The sequence below is a fragment of the Meleagris gallopavo genome, chromosome 3 (assembly GCF_905368555.1).
Source record: "Meleagris gallopavo chromosome 3, MGAL_WU_HG_1.1, whole genome shotgun sequence".
Classification (NCBI taxonomy): Eukaryota; Metazoa; Chordata; class Aves; order Galliformes; family Phasianidae; genus Meleagris; species Meleagris gallopavo.
Window position 1 is genome coordinate 68,245,539 of NC_139406.1, and position 23,234 is coordinate 68,268,772.

Genomic DNA, 23,234 nt, shown 5'->3' on the forward strand with positions numbered 1-23,234 from the left:
GTTTGCCTCTGAGTCAGATAAATTGTGTTGTCTTCTGAATGGACTTTCAGTGATACAAACTTTTATATATGCCCAGAATCTGATGAACATAAATCATCATAAATCCAGGCATAAATCCAAGTCAGAAGACATTAATCAGTACAATAAATTGATTCTATAACCCTAAGCTTTTCTCAAGAGGAACTTGTTTGTCTTCATTTGGATAAACACATAAGTGTTTATGCAACTGATATTTAATGGAAAAGGAACATTGCAAGCCTATCAGTATAGGAGAGTTATTTAGCCCTAACCTCATTTTATGTTAAAAACCTGCATAAAATATATAAATATGGAAATAATTTTTCTCACCTTGAGATAAAATCATTCTAATGGATTCAGTCAGATTTTAGTTTGTAGAAATCACCAGTGGAAAGGAAAAATGTGAGATTTGGCACCATCCAAAATGCAAGACAATACAAAGGGCAGAATCATGATTTCCACTGGCAGAGGCAGAAGTGGGGAGTTAGTAGAATTGCTGCTCTTCCTGGCCTCCAGGGTTGAAAAACTCACTGACATAATGAGTACATGCAGCAAGGATGACTTTAACAGAAAAATGATCTCCTTATATCATGTCCTAGATCAGCGTGGCTTGCTTTTTATGTAACAGTCCTCTTCCTACCATACTCTGCCTGTGCTGTCCCCATTCCTACTTCACATTTGTGGTATCTAGAATAATAATCATCCTCACCACCATTTCTCTATTTCCTTCCTACTTTACACTTTTCTTCAATTTACTTCCAACTTTTCTAATTTCTACTCTCATTTTCAATTCTTCATGCACATATATCAAACCAATGTATCAACAGAGGTGTTGAGTGTTGATAGTGGTGGCAGAACTTAACTGAATGCTTTCTGGACAGAGGGGAGACACATGGGTTTGTCAGTGGAAGTTCTGTATTGTCCACACAGCTTGTAACATCTATGCAATTAACAGCCCAAGCCATCACAATCAAAGTGCAGTCCAGAAAACAATCATGAAAGCACCAAAAGGTCAACAACTGATAGATGGTTGACTGAAAATTGAAGTATTATAATGAATGTGTTGTCTTTGGCTACTATGAAAATTTAGATTCCTACTGGATAACATAAATATGAATGAATAGATGCTTTAGTCTCAAATTGAACTTCTTGTTCTCTAATTCTCAGAATACGTGACAGAACAAATGAAAAACTCCCGAAATTACATTAGTAAATTCCACAAACATTAAAAAAAAAACAACCCTAATATATTCCCTCTAAACAGGATTAAAATGGGAATTCAGATCATAAGTAAAATTAGTGACCTTCTGAAAAGAACAAGGAGCCACAGTAATCTCATTTAAAGTCATTGGCACTGAAATAGTTCATTGATGCCAGGGTCTAACTGTGCCAGGCTGTTCATTTTATATACACCTACATTGCTCTGAAAGAATTTGCAAACAGTATGACAGAATGGAGGATTACCTACTCTTGAAGTAGTCTATTGTTAATGAACTCACAGCAGTTCTGTAGTATATTTCAGGATAGGAAGAGAGGAATATCATGTGCAAGTGAAACTACAGGGTTTTTTGAGTATACAGCATGTAATTATCCAGACTGTAATGTGGCCAGTGCACTAAAGCTGACACTCTAACACCAATTTTGCAGCTTTCGATATCCAGCATATTTGCAAACAGTTTTCTGCTGTTCTTTTTCCAAGGTTCGGCATTAGAAAGGAATGTATTCTGTATTATATCCTGAGAGCAGCACATCCTCCTTCTGATCACAGATGCAGAATCTTCTTTTGTTGCTTAACTCTGTTATCTTTAATTTTTTAGGGAATTTATTCTCCCTTAGGGTAGTAGAAGAATGAGAACAATATCTTCCTTCCCAAACACTGGGATACATTTCAGTGACATGTGATGGAAAATGACTCCCCAGAGTCTTCTCTCAAACAACACACCACCTTAGAGTGACCACTGTCACGCACTTCAGCATGAGAGTCATGCACATCACGAGCACTTCACGAAGACACTCTCTATTGTGTTGTAAGGAGTATGAGATAGCTTTGAAATAACCATCATTAGCAAACCTGGCAAATTTTGCTTATTTTTAATTATGTGGTAAGCCATTTTCAAAAGCAATGATGTCTCTTTCCTCATTTCTCAGATAATATCAGAGCACTAATGAAGGAAGCTTAACAAGTCACTACTTGGAATAACTGGGAGGGAAAGGTCATTTGGCTGAGGCTTGGGTGGGAGCAGAAGCCAGTTCAGCTACGGGGTTTGTTTGGGAATTATGAGAAATAAGTGGGAGGTGCAGAGATTTGTTGAAACAAAGTTTGGTACCTGCGAAGATGAGGCTACATGAGCTTGTTGGCAGAACTCATTTTACAGGAACAAAATCTTTTATGAAGCATGGCTTATGAACTCTGCTCCTAGAATCAGATAGGTTCAATGGAATTACATGTTGCATCAGCTTTTGGAATTGAAGCCAAACAATGGGTATTTTCATAATTGAAATATTTGTTTTGTGAGCTACAGAATTCTTAGCTTTGCATTTTCCCATTATGGCAATGCTCTGATGATTACACTTCCCAGGAGGAAAGAACTAATTTCACAGTTTTTACTCATATATGTGGGAGAGGAGAGTAAGCCCACTCTGGTCTGGGTTTGAGCCAGTGGAAGCAGCAGCTAAATAGAAAGCAAAATTAAAAGAAATAAAACAAAACAGACCTAACTACAGAGAGCAACATGGACCCCACTGGTCTTTCAAGCATGTTTCTACAGAAGGTAGAGCAGTAATGCCTCATGATATAAACCAATGGCACAAATGACTGCTTATTTTGCTGTTTGCCTTTAGTTGGCTCTGAAGAACATCCTGTAATGTCGTGTCAGACATACAAGTAATGTATTTGCTCTTTTTTTCTTTTCTTATAATAGAGCTCGCTCTTCAGAGTAGTAATGTTTTTCCATTAAGAATTTTCCCAGGCATTTCATAAAGCTGTGATTTGGAATTTTTTTTTCATGCACTGTGGGATTTGTTGAAAATTTTGCTGAGCTCAGCAAAGCACTAAGATAAATTTTGTATTTTATAAATACTGGTCTGGTATTGAGGAGGCTCACTAGAAAGCAACAGAACTCTTTTGAGAACTAAATATCCCAGAGCTCAATGCTGACACTTATTTAACTAACCCCATCTCTGAGCTTTTGACTTACTTTATTTGCAGATTTCAGCAATGATTTCAATACATTGAACAATAAGGCTTTTAATTAACATTATTTCTGCTGTAGAAAATTTAAGGTATTCAAAGTTCGTTACTTGTACTGCAAATATTTTTTTTTCTATTACCTCCTTTCTACAGCTGAGGCCTTTGTGGAAAAGCTTCAATTAAAAGTTCAATTCAGTGTTCACATTTTCTGCATCTCTGCTCTATATCTATCCTTAAAGTGTGCTACTTTCACCTCTATGTCATCTCTCTATTAAATCAACTGCTTGGAAATCTGTAACAGAATGGCGAACTTCTGCAGCAATAATTTGAATAGATAGGTAGAGATTTCTACTCAGTCATGTCTGTCATAGAATTATAATGAGCATTTAAGTGAATATCAGTGCTTAGCATTACCAGATGTAGTAACTTGTCAATTAATTGATCCCAGCACTGTTAAAGTTATAAATTATTTACAATTTTTTTCTTTCCAAGATTCTGTATTACACATTTCTACTTTTAACTTGATGATTTTCTTTATAGCTAAAGAGGATTTTCCTTGAATTCTACTGGGAACTAAATTTTGAGGTGGATGGGTTCAATCTTCTAAACTGACCATAGAGCTGAAATCCGGCTGTCTTTTTATTCCCTTTTTGTCTGGTCCTAACATTTATTATCTCTAATATATCCCCTTACAATTTAATTGCATACTAATATGTTATACATTAAAAAAAATACATGTACATAAAATATTACTACACATGTGTATCTAAATGGATGCTGTACAAATAACATTTGAGACATTATCTCATATGACTATGAGTGAACCATTAAATAAAACAGGTGGCAAGGACTAAAGAAAGTGAATGGTAATCAAATTGGTATTTAAGTGCCTTGCAAAAGGAACAATAGTTTTGATTATCACCAGTGGGAACAGAGATAATGGGGAAGGTCTACAGAGCTCTGAAATGGGTTTTGGTGTTCTGGTTTGAAATAATCTACTTTGACAGAACCAGATATCATACCATTTAATCAGCTCAGCTTTCTACATTGGCTTCAGTTACTTTTTTCTTGTATGGATAGCACAGGTCATGTAGATAAATTGGAGATGAAAACTCAAATCTTATTCAAAATTTCTTTTCACTACTCTCTTTCTATTTATTCTACCAGTTCCAGGTAATAGCAAGAGCTTAACATGGCAAATTTGTATTTGTTCAGCAAACAGCAGTTCTGAAAGGAGACTGCAGAGAGAAAATAGGATTTTGTAAACCAATACAGAAAAAAAAGTAAGGGCCAAAAGATGACTAATATAGTGAAAATACTCTGCACAGTACTAAGCATGTGAATGCTGGTGCACTATGTCCTTTTACTTTATGCAATGCCATTTTTCTTCATGTAACACAGCATCTGTCAACCAAAACTACTCAAATTTAGTTTCTGATAGGTTTTTAAACTTCTGATAGGGCATCGTGACTTCCTCAGGAGGAAGAAACATATGGGGCAGTGTGACATGGTTCCTCAGAGCATACTCTGCTTACCAGGATGTATCTCAGCTCTGCCTGGGTGTGACATGGAGCAATAACCTACTGGGAACATACTGCAGACACAGATTTATGAAATCAGTCATCAAAATTATGAGCAAAATATTTACACTTAAAATAAGATCAGAAGTGTGAAACAAATGAACCCCTGCTGAAATTGTTTTCAAAAGTACAGAGTAAGATGACAGTATTTGAGTTCTCAAGGTCAAAACATGACCTTATATCTGAAATGTCATGCCTTTTTTGTTTACTTCATAATATGAATGAACTATAACCTCTACCTTTTATGCTTTTCCCTCCTTCCCTTTACACAAAACCAATCGGTATTACAGCCCTAACAAAACTGTGTAAAGAAATACTGTAGGGAAAACTTTACCCTTTAGCTAGAGCTGCTCAACTCATCAGCACCATGCGACAAGTGCAATCAAACAGATCATAGGGTTTAAATGAAGTGTCCAAGAAGGTCTGATTCAGCTCTCGCAGTGCTTCGCACAACATGAAGTTCTTCTAAATTAAACTGAGTTTTATCTCATTTAGCCTAGCGTGATGTTTCAGCTTCCTCTTCAGTCGAAAACTATACAAACATACAAGTAAATTAAAAAACTACAGAACAAAACTTGGTTTAATATTACCCAATCTGTGTTTCTCCAGAGTTACTCTTGTGTATTCTATTATCTTCCAAAGAAACAAAATGAAACAAATAAATACATAGAGTTCACAAGACACACAGCTGTTTATTAAGAATTCTAGGCCTTTCCTAATGAGGATGATACAGATAAGGGGAAATGCATCTGTCTTTTAAAATGCACTTTCAATACACAAATAATTGAATTGCAAACAAGTATTACTTTATGTTTAAACCCAGATAGTAAGAACTATTGCTGAAATTCAGACAGAGTTTTATCAACGTTGATTTTAATGGAGTTAGCTGGAAATCAATGTTTTCTGAAGACATTTATTTGAGAAAGCTCTTCAATTTCTTTTTAGCTAATTTCAATTACTCCCAGTGAATAGAAGGCTGTTGGTACATAAAAGTTATACCAATAAGCATTCAAATATTGCAACATTAAGAACGTGCACTACTTTTGTAGAGTGGGTATGCAACTCTTGTACCTTAACCCTGCAGACATTTTCTTGCATTAGAACATTTTCTGTTCTAATGCTACATATGATCCATCTTCTTTAAAAGAAATATTAGTACTGGCAGCCAGTATGTTATAGATGGACCCTGGCAGAATAAAAGCATCTTGCTTAAAAAATGTACCTACCCTGGAGCATTTAATAAGAATGTCAAACTCTAAACTAGGTCAGCCTTGTAATTCTGAGCAGTCTTCTCATGACAAGAGCAATATAAACAATTAACTCATTGTTTTGTTTTGTTTTGTTTTCCAGTAAAGTTCCCATCTTCATGTTTCCCATATGTCTTTTGTCCTCTTTTTGTAATTTGTTGCTTTTCCTTGGTGAAAAAAAATTTATCCATGAGCACTGCAAAGACAGAAAGAATTCAGAGTTGGCAGGTTATGTCCATGCTGGCTCCAAACAGGCAGAAAGGCAGGAGGGTAGTTCTCATGGTCAGAGTTGGTAAAGTTCATCCTTGTCCAAAAAGAAACATTACTTGCATGCCTGCAAGAACTTCACTTTCTGTCAAGTTTTCTTCCTTTACCCTAGATGCTACTGGCTTTAAAACAGCCCAGAGGAACACTGATAAAATTTCCCCTGATCCTTTTTCTTCTCCCTGAACAGACCCAGCTCCCTCAGTCTTTTCTACTCAGAGAGATGATCCCATACCCTGATTTTCTTTGTAGCCCTTCATCAGATTGTCTCCATTAGTTCCATGTTTCTCTAGTAGTGAGGAGCCCAGAACGGGACAAAGGGCTCCAGATGTGGTCTCACCAGGGCTATTTATTTGCTTCGATCACAACTGATTTCAAAAAATGTCAATCAAACTAATTTAAGAAAGCAAAATAATGTCTAGATGGAGTCAAACTTTTACCAGCCATCGGAATTCTGTATTCAGTAATTCTGTTGTCCTGAATGTATTTTCATTTGCTATTAATAGTTGAAAATTTGTCTATGAAACAAAATACACCATCACAGCATGCCAATTAACGACTTCAATGAAAAAAATAAACTGGCATTAAACTTGAGAGTAAACACAGTTATTATTTAACAAGCAAGCTCACATGCTGTTCTCCTTAACACTCAGTTTAATTATGTGACTGGAATGCATGCTTAACAGTTAATGAACTGATTCTTCCAAAGTCACCTGCTTACATTAACTGGTAATCCAATCAGGCTAACCCCCACATTTCAGGGAATAGCCGATAAAGAAGAAGGCAGGTAGTCATGAACTCTGCAGCCTTACTTCTACATTCATTAATATTAGATTTGTGAATTAGCAGACCACCTGCCAGTATAGATTTAGTCTAGATCAGACATAAACACATAATCACATTTCTATCCGGCTACTCAGAGCACACAACATGGTGTTTTGTCACATTTTTGTTGGCTGCAAATAGATAAATAAAACTAATCATGCATAAAGTCTCATAGATTAAAATTAAGTTGCTGCTATCATTATTATTGAACCAAGATAATGAGTTTGTTCTAGTTCCATTGTTTACCTATGTGCCCATGCCTTTTTTCACTCCATTGGTCATCCAAGGGACTATTGCACCAGACGAAATGCAATTGAATTTTACTAACTAAGCTAGGTTTAGTTAGTAAAGATCAGAGAAGGAACTGTGAGGAATATTTTGTACCTCACTCATTTCATGCTTCTACATATGACAAAATGAACAGAGCCATCAAAATAATTCAAGTAAAAATCCAAAACCAGTGTAGTGAATTCTACACAGCAGGCCTAACCAGAGCAGTTCTCTGACATGTGGGTGGTGGTAAGGAAACAAAGCGGTGTCTGTAACAGCTTAGCTGACCGATGGCATGATCACTATGTGGGATGTTTTCATTTCTATGATGGTGAATGCATCAGTTACAACAGAAGGACATCATAAAGAAGTAGAAACAATGGTCAAGGAAGCACATCTGAAGTATTGTGTGGAGAACCTGGCTGCCCTCCCACATAAATAGTTCTCACACAGATATTCATTCATTTCAGACCCGTGTAATTCGAGTGATTACTTCAATGGGGACTCAGCAGTTTTACACGTAAGCGGGGTGTACAATTTCATATTCAGTAACTGCACAGATTGGGATGGCACGTGTATTTAAACTTTGAGTTGTATATTTGAGTTGTGTATTTGAGTTGTATAATTACATTTAAAAATAACGTTTAGGATGATCCAGTATTTGCAAATTTTCATTACTACTTTTTTTTCTTTTTACATAGCTGGAAGTAGGAGCAAGTTTACAAAACCAAATTAGCAGTCAAACCTGTTCTTAGAAAGAACATTGCTTCCTTATTTTTACCTTCTTTGTACAGTTCCCTAGAAAGTCATCTCTAATGGCTGTGCAATATATGGTTTAAATATCACCTCAAACAACTTTCAGAAGGCAGAACTGCTCTTAGCTAATGTATAGTGATTTCTCTGTCTATATATGCTGATATATTTTTACCATTTTGAGTTTTTTGAGTTAGCTATTGATCAATTTTATCTTAGTTCTGACAGCACAAAGCAGTTTGCACTGATTTACTTTCTGATGAGATGTTTCTGCTACTCAGTGACTGTCCAGGAGAAGTGAAATACACTGAAGTGGAAACATATTGGAAATTAAATGTAATGACAGGGAAGCAGAGAACTGCAGATGAGGAAAGTAATTTTCTGCATAGTTTTTCACCAAGTCTATTCATTAAGATAAATTCAAGAGGTGACATATCATAATATTAATAGTGTAGTAATTAGAAAATGCAACAAATTTCTAGTCTTCAAAAAATCAATTTAACAGAAAATATGTTCTATCTTTACATATCTTTATTAGTTGAATAACAATTTCCTTTTATGAGCACACAATATGGTCCACTGACTAAGAAAAGAACCACACACATATTTCAGGCTACATACAGATTCTGAAGACTCTATTTGTATTGTTAGGAGGACAGCTGAACATCAAAAGTTGAACTTCCTTCTATTTTTTTGTTACTCCCAGGCTCTCTTTGCATTGCATCAACTAGTCTCTCCAAGACAGATTAGAGAAGGGGCTAGTCCAAGAGAAGACAAACATCATCACTTGGTGATAATTTGCCTTGGAGTCAGGTATTGGCCCCTTATTTAGTACAGCAGTGCAGATGTAGCCTGAGAGCTCATTAAGGTGGTGCCACTCCTTGGATGCCAAATCAAACATGTTTAAACCATCCCAGACAGATGTTTATCTCAACTGTTCTTTAAAACCTTTTTAAGATCCCAGTTCCAGCACTTCAAAGTTCTTATATTTAAAAATCTTATTATTATTTTAAAACATCCAAATATGAAATTATTTTATTCAATTACTCCATAGTTAACGTTTGGAACCATTGATTCCATCCATTCTATAAACAGCTCTTTACACACATGAGAGAACCTTCCCACTGTATACTTTTTACTTCCTAAGCTAAGCAAGCATGTTTTCCAATTTTCTTCACATTTTATGCATTCTTTCTTATACATACGTTCCCCTCACACACTTTCACAGTGAAGTAGATAAAAGCCTATATGATTTTGAAGTTAGGAACTAGGCCTCACCAATGTCTTTCAGAGTTCACTTTTTTCCCTAGATAGAACACACAACACTTATTAATTAACTAAGAGTTAAAATTAACCTTTGTTGTTTGTTTGCCTTGAAAAAGGCATAATATTTTTGGCTCAATTTCAATTCGAGGAACAGTCTGATACATTTTGTTCTTAACATCCATACTGCTTGATGCTTAGCATTGTACTGTTCCCCGAGACCTTACAAGATTTTCGCTTAGTAATTCATTTTATATTTATCCCCGGAGTACTTTTTTTCTTCTTAAAAAAAAATAGGCAGTGTATTTGTCCTTCACTTTCCGTTAAGTTACACTTCATTGCTGGTGATACAGACATTGTGGTGACTAGTTCCTGAAGGGAACTAGCTATTACTTAGTTGTGTTTACCTTGGTATAACAGGAATGATTTTTAGGAAGCCAGCTGGAGCTGAAAACAAAGAAATTTTTTATTCCCATTATTTGAAACTTTCTCACTCTAAAGTGATAGAAACAGTTTTGGCCATTTTATGTAAAATATTGGATAATATCTTCGCCATTTTCAAAAGTTTCTCCTAAATTTGGGGCTTACTGTGTAGCAGTGAGACCAAGTTGATCACAGGGATGTAAACACTATGTAGAAAGAAAGAGAGGGAGATAGAACTGTTTAAATAATAACAATTAGGGTATTCAAATCAATAGGTAAATTTTTAATATTCTTTAGCTATGCCTGTAGAAGGTTAAGCACTGCGGAGGAATGATTCTGGGCACTTGATTTTGTTAACAGTGTCTAATAATAGGGCTGGAGCACCTTTTCCATGAGGAAAGGCTTTAAAGAGTTGGCATTATTTAGTCTAGAGAAGAGAAGACTCTGGGGAGAACTTTAAGCAGATTTCCAATATTAAAGGGATTCTAGAAGAAGGCTGCAGAAGGACTCTATCAGAGAGTTTAGTGACAGGACATGGAACAATGGTTTTAAACTCAGAGGGTAGATTTAGATTAGGAAGGTAGATACTGGGAAGAAATTATTTACTAAAGGTGGTGATGAGACATGGGAACAGATTGCCCAGAGAAGCTGTGGATACCCTATTCCTGGAGTCATTCAAGGTAAGGTTGTATGGGGTCCTGGGCAGCCTGATGGGTGTCAACTCTGACCATGGCAGGGTTCTAGAACTAGATGATCTTTAGGGTCCCTTCCAACAAAAAAAATAATATGATTCTTTGATTCTATGATTCCATGATTTCATGATCCCATGATCTTGGTATGCTTCACATAGGCCAGTTTGTAGCCTCCAAGAGTAATTCTGGCCATGGTTCATGGATGTGTATAAGCCAACTCTTGGTTGGCAAGATGTTGTCTATGAATGTGGCTATATCTGTTCTGTGCCAGTACAAAAGAACAATCAAATTCCCAATTTATCACAGTAGATGTATCTATGTTATACCAAGAAATCAAGACCTGGTTTTAAATATCTCCGAACTTCTACTTAAATTTGCTAGGTTTATTGTTTTTTTTTTTTATTTATTATTATTATTGTTTTTGTTTTGTTTTGTTTTATTCTTTGTCTTTTTTTGTCATGATCAAGCTCTGTTCTAAAATAATTAGAAATACAAAAAAATTTGTAAATCATGAATTTGGTATCTGAAGATGGATTCTTTACCTTGATAAAAAGAAATTCATTGTTCGTGTATAGAGAGTTCTCCTTGAGAAAAGGGTACAAAAAGTATTCCCCTTTGATGCCTTCATTCTTATTAGAGAAGGCTATTATTTATAAAAGAGTTACACACCCACACATAAGTCCACTCAGAGTTTAAGTTTCTAGGATCTCTACAATAAGTGTTTGAAATATGCTTAAATATACTGCAGCATATCAAATACCACTTTTCTCACATACGAAGACCTCTTACAGAGTCTTCTCTGCATGATGTTGTGTAAATAGAAGACTCCAGTAGATTACTCTTTAAGGAAAATGCACCTGAACTGTGCTGGACTGGAGATGAATCTGGAGTATGAATGTGGAGTAATAAAACTCTTGCACATTGATCTCTGTGATGAGGTCTCTTTTTTAAAAGGAGATCTTGGCCAACATAGTTGCATATGCCTGAAATGAAGAGAAGGGAGACTTCTGAAGTAGTAAAATACCAACCATTTCAGAGCTTCATCAGTCAGGCTCTTACTTTGACTATTTTCATAGGGGGGTATAGCTGGTAATCATGAAGCCTTCAATTTAAAGTTGAATGCCAGCTCATAATACTGGAAGCTACTGGTAGTAGGTTATGGATCTAACAGGAGACTCAGATCACAAAGGAAATCAGAAGTGAAGCAACTAAACACAAAGAAACAATGTGATAGATTTCCATGCTATTTTAAAATAGCATAATAGATTTTGAAAGATATGTGGTAGCTCAGATAGGGCATAACTCAAGAATTTCCTGTTCTTGCAGGGTCAGACATGGATGATGACAAAGGTATTTTCAGTCCCTACAGTACCTTCCTCTACATTCCTCCATAAAGTAGCATTTTTAAATTAAACTAGCCCAACTTAGCTGTGTAGAAAATGAACACCTAGTCTTAATTTGTCATCAGGAATCTCTTTTCAGAAAGAGACAGGCACCCTTAAAGGGCAGTTTAGTCTGTCTCTCTCCATAGACATTGCAAAAAAGAACACATCTTCCATGGTGATATTTTTTGTGTAGGTTAGGGAAAGCTTTTTGATTCAGAAATTGACTAATCTGTCATTTGAAAAACAACATCACTTTGATATAGTAGCCATATTCTAAGCCATATTCTAATTCACATGGAATTTGTAAATGGTATTCCAAATCCACATTCTTTCAGGTTTCACATTCTCTTAACTTTTTTTCAGGTAACCACGTTCTATCTGGTTTTATTAAAAATTACAAGAAGGAGTACCAAAACTCAGATGGCAACATTTGCAACACCCCTGAAAAACCTGCGAAAGAAAAGTTCCACAGTCCACCAAGTATATTCCAATGTTTTTTCTTGTATTTCTGAGTAACTACACAGAGTTTCAAACTATGGGAGCTCTGTCTCCACTGACAGTTCTAGTGCAATCTGCTAGTACCTTAATTCCATAAAAAAAGCAAAACAAAACAAAACAAAACAAAAAAAAAAAACAAAGCAAACCAAACAAAAACATCTAAGTTTTTTTCACAGTACAGTTAAAGGATAATTACTGTTCAAATGTTATTTCTCTGGTGTGTTTCCAAACTTCCCCTGTTTGCCATCATCTGAGGAGTTGTAAATATAGGAGGTATTTTAAGTGTCACTGGTGTCCTAGGAGTTCTGTGCACTGTGAATTTTCACTTCAAAAGAAGTCAACATCAACTTCCTGGCTAGCAGTGAGGCAGACAAACACCCAACATACACAAGCGGGGCTGGTTGCTCACTGAGACAGCATGGAGGCCTCCAACACTTGATCTCAAACAATTAGAGGAAAACATTACCTAAAAGCATAGTTAGGCTCTTTGAATTGAAGGATAGCATTTCTAGTGGGACGCGCAATTCCAGCTTTAGATTGTTTATCTGTTATTTGCATTTCAAAGTATGGTCAGTCCAGCATTTATTCTAGTATATTTGAAAGTAGAATACATTCAGAATTTAATTAAAGTATATGAGATTCCATCTTTGTGTAATAGTCAGGCCTTACTAATCTGATTATAGGCTCAATGGTATAGTTTGCATTTGCTTCTGAAATCCAAGCAAAATTTACAGTACATTAGTGAATCAGAAAAGAGTCTGAGTCAAACAAAAACATGCATTGATTTTACAAAGTAGGTTGTCTAAGTCATGGGTGAACAATTCCCTATTTCTTCTTTCTGTCTGCAAAGACTACTGATCAAATGTAAGCTTTGATATGGAACAGTACTGAAAGAAGTGATTGTTTTCAGGTTTTACAAAGACTTTTTTGGGATGCCTGTAGGCATCCTACTTCAATCATTACTGGTGAGAATCTATCATTCCTCTTCAGTCTAAAGCACAAAAGAAAGTAAAGCCTGGGTGATTTCTCATCAAAACCACCAAAATGACATTTATTATAACATACTTAAGAGTATCTGAGGTCTTCCAAAGGACCATAACTGATATTTCATAAGGCTCTCATGATCAGTCTCCTCTATCAAAATCAAAATCAACATGATTGCAGGGAAGTCTTACAGTTAAATTGCATTGAGAGAATGCAATGGAAACTGGTTGTTTGCTCTTGTAATCTCTACTTTCTAAGAATAAAACCAATAAAAATACTTACATCAGAATGTATAAAGATATCAGAGGGTGCTACTTAGAAAGGAAAATTGTAGGTAATACAATCCATGATCACTGTGCTGTCAGTAGGGGAAAAGTTTCTGAACTCTGCTAAAATGTCCTGAAATGGGAAAATCATAGACTGGCAAAATCAGAAGTAGGAAACCTTAAAAAAAAAAAAAGCATATCAAGAACCCACATTTTAAGGTCTGCAGAGTTAACTCTCCTTTACCTACAAATCTTTTCTTCTGAAAAGAGAAGAATGACTTAATATGCTATAGTAATACACAAACCATTGGATTATTATTGTGTTATTCTACCAAAATATTTTCAGTAAATGCAATAGCAGAACTACCATCTCCTTTACAATTTATATGGATTTTTATTTATCTGTAATGAAATATTAAAATCTAAGAGACTCTGTAATTAATAGAACCAATAGCAATAGGGCTTTGTTGCAATACGATAATTTTTCCAGAACAGATTTCCTGGCATTTAACTTAAGGATCCATCATATTGAGTGGGTTCAATAGAACTAATCTTACAGTAAAATCTTATTATGATGTAGATTACTGTCAAATTAAATCATGACCAACAATCCTTAGAAAATAAATAATAAATTATATTGGTTCTTCCAAATAAGATTTAATTCTTCTAACACACGAAGCAATCAGTACAGAAATAGTTTTAGTGATCAACAAGAGGTGTTTAAAGGACAGTTTCAAATCCTAATAACAGATTGCACCAAATTATTTTGCCATTCTTCCTCTATAGAAATCACTGTAACTTCTATGAATTTTTACCCCATAACTTCTATGAATTTATACCCCATAAAGGCAAAAAAAGTCATTCATCCTACTGACTAAAATATTAGTTTCCCTTAACAACAGAGACCAAACATTATGACTACCAACTCTGAACAATCTCTTTATGCTCAAACACTACCTTTAATTCTAGCAGCTTATTTAGGGCCGCATTTAATAATTTATTTCATAGACACAAAAAAAGTTTACTTTCTCCTTTCTTGGCAAGGAACACATATAGTTTGAAATGTTTTTAAATAGTTGGTTTCATTCTGAAAAGCCACATAAACCCTAATATTAGGGAAAAAAATTAAGAGTTTCCTGTTGTCTAGAATTGGTCTCTATTATTATAATATTTCATCTGATGAACAAGATTTAAAAAAAAAAAAAAAAAGGAAAAGAATTAAATATTTTTTCAATATCTTGATTTCTACCAACTGTATTCTTATAAACTTGGATATTACTGTCTGACAATAGCTCTTCTACTTATAAGAGTAATAAAGATAATTACATAGAAAGCACTTAGCCAAAGAGTACCATGTGATGTAAATATTACAGACAACTAGAGTTAATATGAAATCACTCCTCAATAAGCAAACAGTATCAGAACGTTTGGTTTGAATAAACATCCAAAGTGTTAAAACAACAGTTTACATCTTTTAAGCTGGTGGCACTTGTAGACTTAAGGCAATTTAAGACATTGCTGATCTTTTCTTGTGTCTGATTTGTTTCATAATCATTGTTATCATAATCATAGATCATCTCACCACACATTACGTTTCAGTCCAGTCTGAACAGAAGTTCAGACAAGAAGGAAAGAACAAGAAAAAAAATATGGGAAACAAATTGTGGTTAAGGTAGTTCCTGCCAAAGAATGACTTACTTACACATCTGTCACTGCTCCTAGTCTATCCTCAGTCCACATACTCCTTCAGAAATAAATATGGGCAGCATTTGGCCATCTGGGCTTCCTTCTGAATTACTCAAATTATCAAATACACCTTTAGACTCAAATACAATTCCTGTTGAACTGGGCTGGCATCCAGACAAACAATGGCCAAAGAGCACTTAAGACCTCAAGATAGATCAAAAAGCATACCCCTTAGACATGTTTGGAAATAAAATATGAGTTTCTTAATTTATATAGTAGCTGCAGTGCCTAGTTCTGATACACTAATATATCTCAAAGGATAATTCTTTCTATCTTCATTTTGTATATAGGATTAGAGCGGTGACACAAGGGTCATCCACAGACCCGCTAGAACCATAATGCAAATCATTCAGAAGGTCTCTTCTCATTTTGCACTGACTATAGAAAATGTTACACTTTTTATTTTTATTTGCGCAAGAAAGATGTATGCCTTTGTGTGGCAGAAAATGTACTTTTAGCTAGCACAATATATATTTCCTGATTACTCATTTGAGTTGTTCATAGTTACAAAGAAATATTTCAAAATAAGGAAACCTTATCTTTTGCATGAGTATAGGACAGTAATTATTTAGTTGCATAATGGCAAGACAAATATCCGTGTGTTTATTTTAAAGGAAATGTAATTCCGTTTCCTACACAGAGTCTCTAGAAATCATTAAGGTTACTTACAGTGTCAGCAGTATTTACCTTGGGAATAGGTTTCTTGAATGCATGGGAAAAATGTATGGGCAGACACCACATCTGTAAGACTCACATCTTCCAGGTGTACAAGCAGAAGTCTACCGTATATTGTTGGTCCAGTTACCACTTGCATGGCTAACTAGTGTCCTTTATTAATGATATATTGAAAAATTACTACTTCTTGCCACCAGTTTTAACAATCAAACACAAATTTCTAAGTGATCTGTTAATGTTGGAAATTATTTATCATAATTTTCTCCTATAATAATCCTTATATTCTCTTTATTTATGGAAATGAACATTTGCTAACCAAGTCAGCAAAGCCTGGATAAATTTAAGTATTTAATAAATATTGTTAGCAACAAAACTCTTGAGTACTGAAATGTTTCAATGCATTTCAAAATATTTTCAAAATGTTTAGTGGTGTTTTATGGACTGAGAATGCTGATACAATTAATTATAGGAGTACTTTTTAAATCTGAACATTTATTGTCTTTGTACAGATATTTTGATACAAAGTCATCAAATATGACGGATTTTCCGGAGACCGGGATGAATGTGTTTGTTATGTGCTGAAATCTCTGCCTCTTATTGATTAAGAATGAAGGCAGATGATTATTTTGTAATTAAGTATGCAGACTGCAGGCAATACTTGCTTTCCCCTCACTATTACTTTATGTCTTTGATGGAAGACATAGTACCAGTTTTGGCTGTAGGCACTTTGTGTGTGTTCCAGATCACTTTAGACAATCTCAAATAAGCTTAACCGGGTGATTATGGAGAATATGACTGAATATCTCCAAATAACCTACAAGATATTATATGGGCCCTGCTGTGAATAGCAAAAAATAGCTGCAAAACTTATGATCTTGCTCTGGTGACCTCATATCCCAAAAAAGACAGCACTTATTTTATTGGTGAAATGTGCAATTACAAATTTTGGATGTCATGTAGGATAGGACAAAGTGACTCATCTCAAACTCACCTTCTGCCACTATTTTTTCCTTAGAAATAAAGAAGAAAATGATTGTAAAAGCAGCCACTGCAAATGTTTTATTTGGCCTTAATGGTTTTTATCTTGTGTTTTCTATATGTGTTCAGCTAGATGCACTGTGATATCTGCACTTATGGTGAACATTTTGGGAGCCTCTATTCTAGCAAAATTCCTACAAATGTTATAGCAATCTGGCTACCATTACTCTCGGAGTAAATAGAAGATTTTATGTCTAGGAGATGGTCAAACAGTAGGTAAGTGGTCCCTAACATGGCCTGTGAACAAGTTAACCAGTAGGTAAACTAGACTATGAATTTTCATTGTGTTTACACTTTCATATGAATGCTTTTACAGCAGTTAAAACAACTAAGATAGCACAGCACCTGTTCTGCCAGGGAGCAGCCTTGGAGCCCTGTCACACTTGTAAAAGTCAGCACAGGGGGAGCAGCACGTAGGGACCTGCAGACCTGTTCGCTGTAGTCTGCCTGAATTCAGTGTGATGACATTGAAAAGCTGATCAAAAAGACATTGGGCTTTACTGTATCCAAAGAGAAAAACTAGCAGAGATAATAGAGTTGTCATCTTTAGATTTCAACATCTGTTCAGAAGTAGCTGTATGTTAAAATATACAACGCTGTCAGTAAGGAAACCATGGGTCACAGTTGCCTGAAGATAGTTCGTTACCATAAAGATTACTAGGGTTTCTCACCTGCTCTCCAACTGCTGTTCTGGAAAGGCATATGCCTTCTGAAGGTTGTGTGACACACCTATCAAACCCACACAGATATTTCAAATGCTCTAAGGCATCTCAGATGACACAGGAAAAGTCAATCTTTTATTGATCATCTATCAAAATATGAGACACCACTGATCAGTCTGTAGGAATACAGTCACTCATAAGGCATACAAGGGCAAAGGGTTTTAAGCTGTTTCTCCTGTGAGCACTGTCAAGCTCTCATTTATAGTCTTAAGTAATGAGGCTTCTCCTTTATTTTTCTGTATTTGCCTAAAATAAAACTTGCTATCTATTTCTTACCTCTAGAGACAGATAACTGCAGTGCAGTGGTTCTACACAGATGCATTTCTTTCCAAAACAAGCTAAAAGTGTTGGGTGTGTTACACCAGATATTGCAATTTGAGTTGACAAAACTTGATTTTTTGCTGTGGTTTACATTATTTTTCCTTCTTTTTTGGGGGAAGAGGGGAAGAGGAAGATTGAGGGGGAAGGGAGATAACTTTAAAGGCAGCTAGTAATATAGAATTTCCATGTCATCAATTACATTTTCCAGAAATAACAGAGATCAGATACTTAATGTAAGTACTGCAGTAAAACCTCAGAGAGATGACAATGTATTAAAGAAATCAATTCCCCAAACAAACAAAAGCACAAAGTATTCAGAATGGATTTTAATTATGTCCCATTTTCATAACCACATAAATTGACTTGTGTCTAATATAGATTCTTAGTTTACTACTAGGCACCTACATTCTTCTTTTAACACAAACTTATAGTATTTAAGTATGCTAATTATTTATTTCAGTGCCTAAACTATGCAAATACATGTGAATGCTGGAATCAAAGCTTTGCTATTTACATTAAGTTGCAATGCTGAACATTTTCATTTAAAACACTTATAGAAAAAGCCAAGTAAGAGCGCATACTAAATGTGATTTTGGTGAGATAATGACAGTAATGTCCAGGAAACAAAGAATATTCCACTAACATCCATAGCAGTGCCTTCGTAACCTGTGTGTGCTGTCACATCAACCCATCCTGCACTGGTATCTACCACTGCAGCAACTTGCTCATCACTGAGCCCTATGGATGCCACAGTACCTTGTAACAGTGCTTTTGGTTATGATGTAGGTGATAGGAGGGAGACAGACTTTTTACATGGACAGACAGTGACAGGAAAAGGGAGAATAGTTTTAAACTAAGAGAGGGGAGATTTATATTTGATATTAAGGAGAAATTCTTTACTCAGAGGGCAGTGAGGCACTGGCACAAGCTGCTCAGAGAAGTTGTAGATGCCCCATCCCTGGAGGTGTTCAAGACCAGGTTGGATGGAGCACTGGGCAGCCTGATCTGGTAGGCAGCAAACCTTCCCACAGCAGGGGGGTTGGAACTAGATGAAGGTTCCTTCTACCCAAGGTATTTCGTGATTCCATGATTCTCCTTAGCACATTTGTCCAAAGGGACAGTGTTTATCAGCTCAGCATTAGCTCCTATAGTCCAGGAGTTCTGGAAAACTCAGGACTTTGTTATTCCATTTGTGCCATTTCCAGGGCAAATCAAGGAGTCAACACTGAATTTCTTTGTGTTTTCTTATACTGTATACTCTTAACAGCAGAGTCCTGCTCCACCAGCTCTCACTCAGCTTTTCTTCTCCCATCTCTTTCAGTTCCTCAGCTCAGCGAATTTGTAATATAGCCTCTTAGCTCTCAGGGGACAAATTTGACCTCAGTGCCTACACTTGGCTTTCTGTAGACCTTTCTTCTTGATGTTCATATACTCCTAGATTACATTTCATGTGAGAGGAGTCAGCATCTGCCAGCTCTGTTATTTTCACAACATGTTCTTGCACGATTTAGGCCTATAATCATGTTCCAGTAAACTAAGATTGACATTATTTACTGTTGCCAGTACAGCAGCAGCTGAAGTACAGAACTGTTCTTGGCAAGAATCACTGAGGATCTACTTGCTATCAGTGATTATTTCCTCACTTGCAGCTTACTTGTTTAATTCTCAGGAGTCTGACCCGTGAAATATAAGAAAACGAGGAAAAGTTTCGGACAAGAATCCACAGAAATCTCATGAGTAGTAAACTGACAATTGTACTTGTCTTTTCTCCATATTTTGGCTCTTCAGAAGACAACTTCCTTGTAACAAAGTTTTCCTATATAACAAGTTATTCACATTGACAAGGTTGCATGGGACACACAACACACAAAGAAATTGGAATAATAAGGAAAAAAGGTTCAGAGTAAAAATCCTCAATTTGGTTATCATTTTTCACACAGAGGGTGGTGACACACTGGAACAGGTTGCCCAAGGAGGTTGTGGATGCCCCATTTCTGGAGGCATTCAAGGCCGTGCTGGATGAGGCTCTGGGCAGCCTGGTCTGGTGGTTGGTAACCCTGCACATAGCAGGAGGGTTTCAACCCAGGCCGTTCTGTGATTCTATGATCATCACACAATACTGCTCTCCTTGACGTAGGACTTGAAGAGATTAAAGAGTCTCCAAGCACTAAAGAGGCTGAGAAGTTCTGCTCTAAACAAATCAACCTGTATCAGCATGCAACTTTTCTCAGAGCAAGTCAGATACACTTTCAAAGATCTGAAGACTTCTGATCCTCTCTTTCAGAATCTCTGCACTTCTTTCTCCGGCCTTCACAGCTGTTTTAAGATCATCACTGAACTTAAAGTATTTATATTCATAAAAGTCTTTTTTCTCTGCTGATCTAAATCAGGACTGACTGTTGGCACGATTGGCTGGTCTGCTCTTGAATAAATAGCCAATTAGGCCTGATGAGAAAGTGCAGTGGCAATGGGAGTTTGAAAGCCATATCAAAGACTGGGTTGAGTAGAGAATCACAGGACTTATCTCCCTTTTGCTCTGGGTCTTTGCTTTGAACTTCTCAGGTCAGTAGCTGAGAAGAAGAAAGTTGCTCACATCTGATAGCTCTGTAGTGACTCACAAAAGAAGATGTGGCCTGCTCGTACCACTTATCATGGATTGATAATCAAATTTCAAAGCCCAGCAGAGCCATAATTAGCAGTAATGATTAAAGTCTCACCATCTGTACTTAGGGCTGAAATGGCAGGTGACTGAACTCCCTGCCTGCTATCCTGCTGTGTCAAGGTTGGGCCGTGTTGCTGCCCCTGTTCCAGACAGAATTCACAGTATTGCTAATCAACACATTTCACAGGCCATATCAGTCCACACAATTCTCTTTACTTCCTTGTTCCAGGACTGACAGACTTACTAACTTTTCTTAAAAATGGAGAAAATGTGTAGAAAGAAAGACCTAGTTTCTAGCATGTGTTATATACAGAAATATCAATGTCAGCTGGGAGGCAACCTTTCCTTTAAAAATAAAAATAAAAAATCCTACAGCTTTGCAAGCTAAAACCCAGCTGAGATTAAAGCCAACTTTGCACAAAGGCATTGCTACTCTTCCTGTCAGCCTCTTTACTCTCAAAGTAGTGAGGGCTTCTTCACACCTCATGCAGACCTGTCAGAGAAAAAGAGGGCAAGTGAGGGAGAGAGGAAAGAAGAAAGGAGGAAAGGGAAGGAAGAAAGGAGGGAAGGGAAGGGAAGGGAAGGGAAGGGAAGGGAAGGGAAGGGAAGGGAAGGAAGGGAAGGGAAGGGAAGGGAAGGGAAGGGAAGGGAAGGGAAGGGAAGGGAAGGGAAGGGAAGGGAAGGGAAGGGAAGGAAAAAGGGAGAAAGGAAGGGAAGAAGAGAGGAAGGGAGGGAAGGAGGGAAAGAAGGAAGGGTGGAAGAGAAGCAGAAGACAAGGAGGAAGGAAGGCTCACTGCAAGCTGAATCGCTCACAAGCTGATGCTGAAGAAAGTTGCTTAGGGTAATCTCTGTGCTTTGAAGGAAAGGAGTGGCAGTCTGTGAGATTTATTACTGCTGTGGGGTTCAGTGAGCAATGCACCTTATTCAGGCTGCTGGAAGCAAAATTTATACAGAGGTTATGTGTATGGTTTCTCAGGCTTCAGATGTGGGCAATCCTTATGCTACATTATTCAAAGCCTCCTGGAGATGGTCCTGGACAAACTGCTCTGGGTGACCCTGCTTGAGCAGGAGGTTGGTCCAGTTGGCCTCCAGAGATTCCTTCCCACCTCAACAATTCCATGATTCTGTATTTCTTAGAATTAATGTGAGCTGTTGTCTGTTGTTCAAATTTATATTGTATCCTACAATTGAAAAAATGTGGTTAGTTTAGTTCGTGAGGACTGCTATTCTGTCTACTCCTTACAAAATGTGTCTTCACTGACTTTTCACTTAAAAGTGAAAAGTCTTGAAAGTCTTGAAAATTCACCATGGAGAATTTACCCTTGTTTGTTTAAAATTAGAAATTTTAACATGAAGGCATGTATTGTCAAAAGCCACTGATTAATGCAAAATGTGTATTTAGTTCATTAATGAGGTTTAAATCAAGCTCTAGTCAGTAAGAGATGAACAATGTCCTTCAACAAATCTAGCACAGAGGGAGGTTGTTGTTCTGTTTTTTTCCTAAATATTTGCAGCTCTGAGTTAAAGCTTTATGTAAAGCTTGTCAAGAAAACATCTGAAGGATCTGAATTTCTATCCTGTTAAGTGCAGAAAGTGCAGATGAGTCACAAAGATTTTCAAAACTGAACGTGTCTGATGTGGGATTTGGGTTGGGACTGCATAGGCACAAGTGCACTCGAAGTCGATTGTGAAGTTTCTGGCCACTGCTTAGCATTAAGAATTCTAAAGCAACTTTTCTCAGGACCTCTTGGGATTCCATCTGACAGATACAAGCATACAGATTTGTGAACATTAAAAAAAAAAAAAAATCACTAAAAGCCAAACTTCAAATGCTCCATGGTTTATGTATTTACTTCATTTGTATTTCCAGTGAAGAATCATTAAAATATCATAGCATAAAGCTTCCCTGCACATAGTGCAGGAGGAAGAAATTGGAGGGCTTTGGCTCCATTTGTCTGCAGCTTTTCTGCTCCCTCTGGGAAATTCCCGCTGCAGTGCTGCCTCTTGGCTTCCTCCTCGAGAGAGGGGCCACTCCAACAAGGTATCATGCCACAGCTACCTTGTATTTGTTCAGTGATACAGAACAAGCAGCCCATTGTTTTAATACCACAAACACAGAATTGTGGAAATGAATTTGTAAGTAGAGACTGAGTTTAGGTGAATAACCAGATTCCTTGGGACTGAAGTGTAGGATATCATCTTGCAAAGTCATAGAATCATAGAATGGCTTAGGCTGGAAAGAACCTTCATCTAGTTCCAGCTCCCCTGCTGTGGGCAGAGTAGTCAATCACTAGTTTAGGCTGCACAGGGCTCAATCCAACCTTGCCTCGAATACCTCAAGGGATGGGGCATTCACAGCTTCTCTAGGCAACCTGTTCCAGTGCCTTACCATCCTCCAAGGGAAAAGTTTTA

General features: G+C 36.6%; 1 long non-coding RNA gene across 1 annotated transcript in view; it reads right to left on the reverse strand.

The window, feature by feature from the left end:
- The window catches only part of LOC104910389 (uncharacterized), a 62,599-nt gene that overhangs the window by 26,156 nt on the left and 13,209 nt on the right, over positions 1-23,234 (reverse strand). The gene's annotated exons all lie outside the window — the stretch shown is intronic.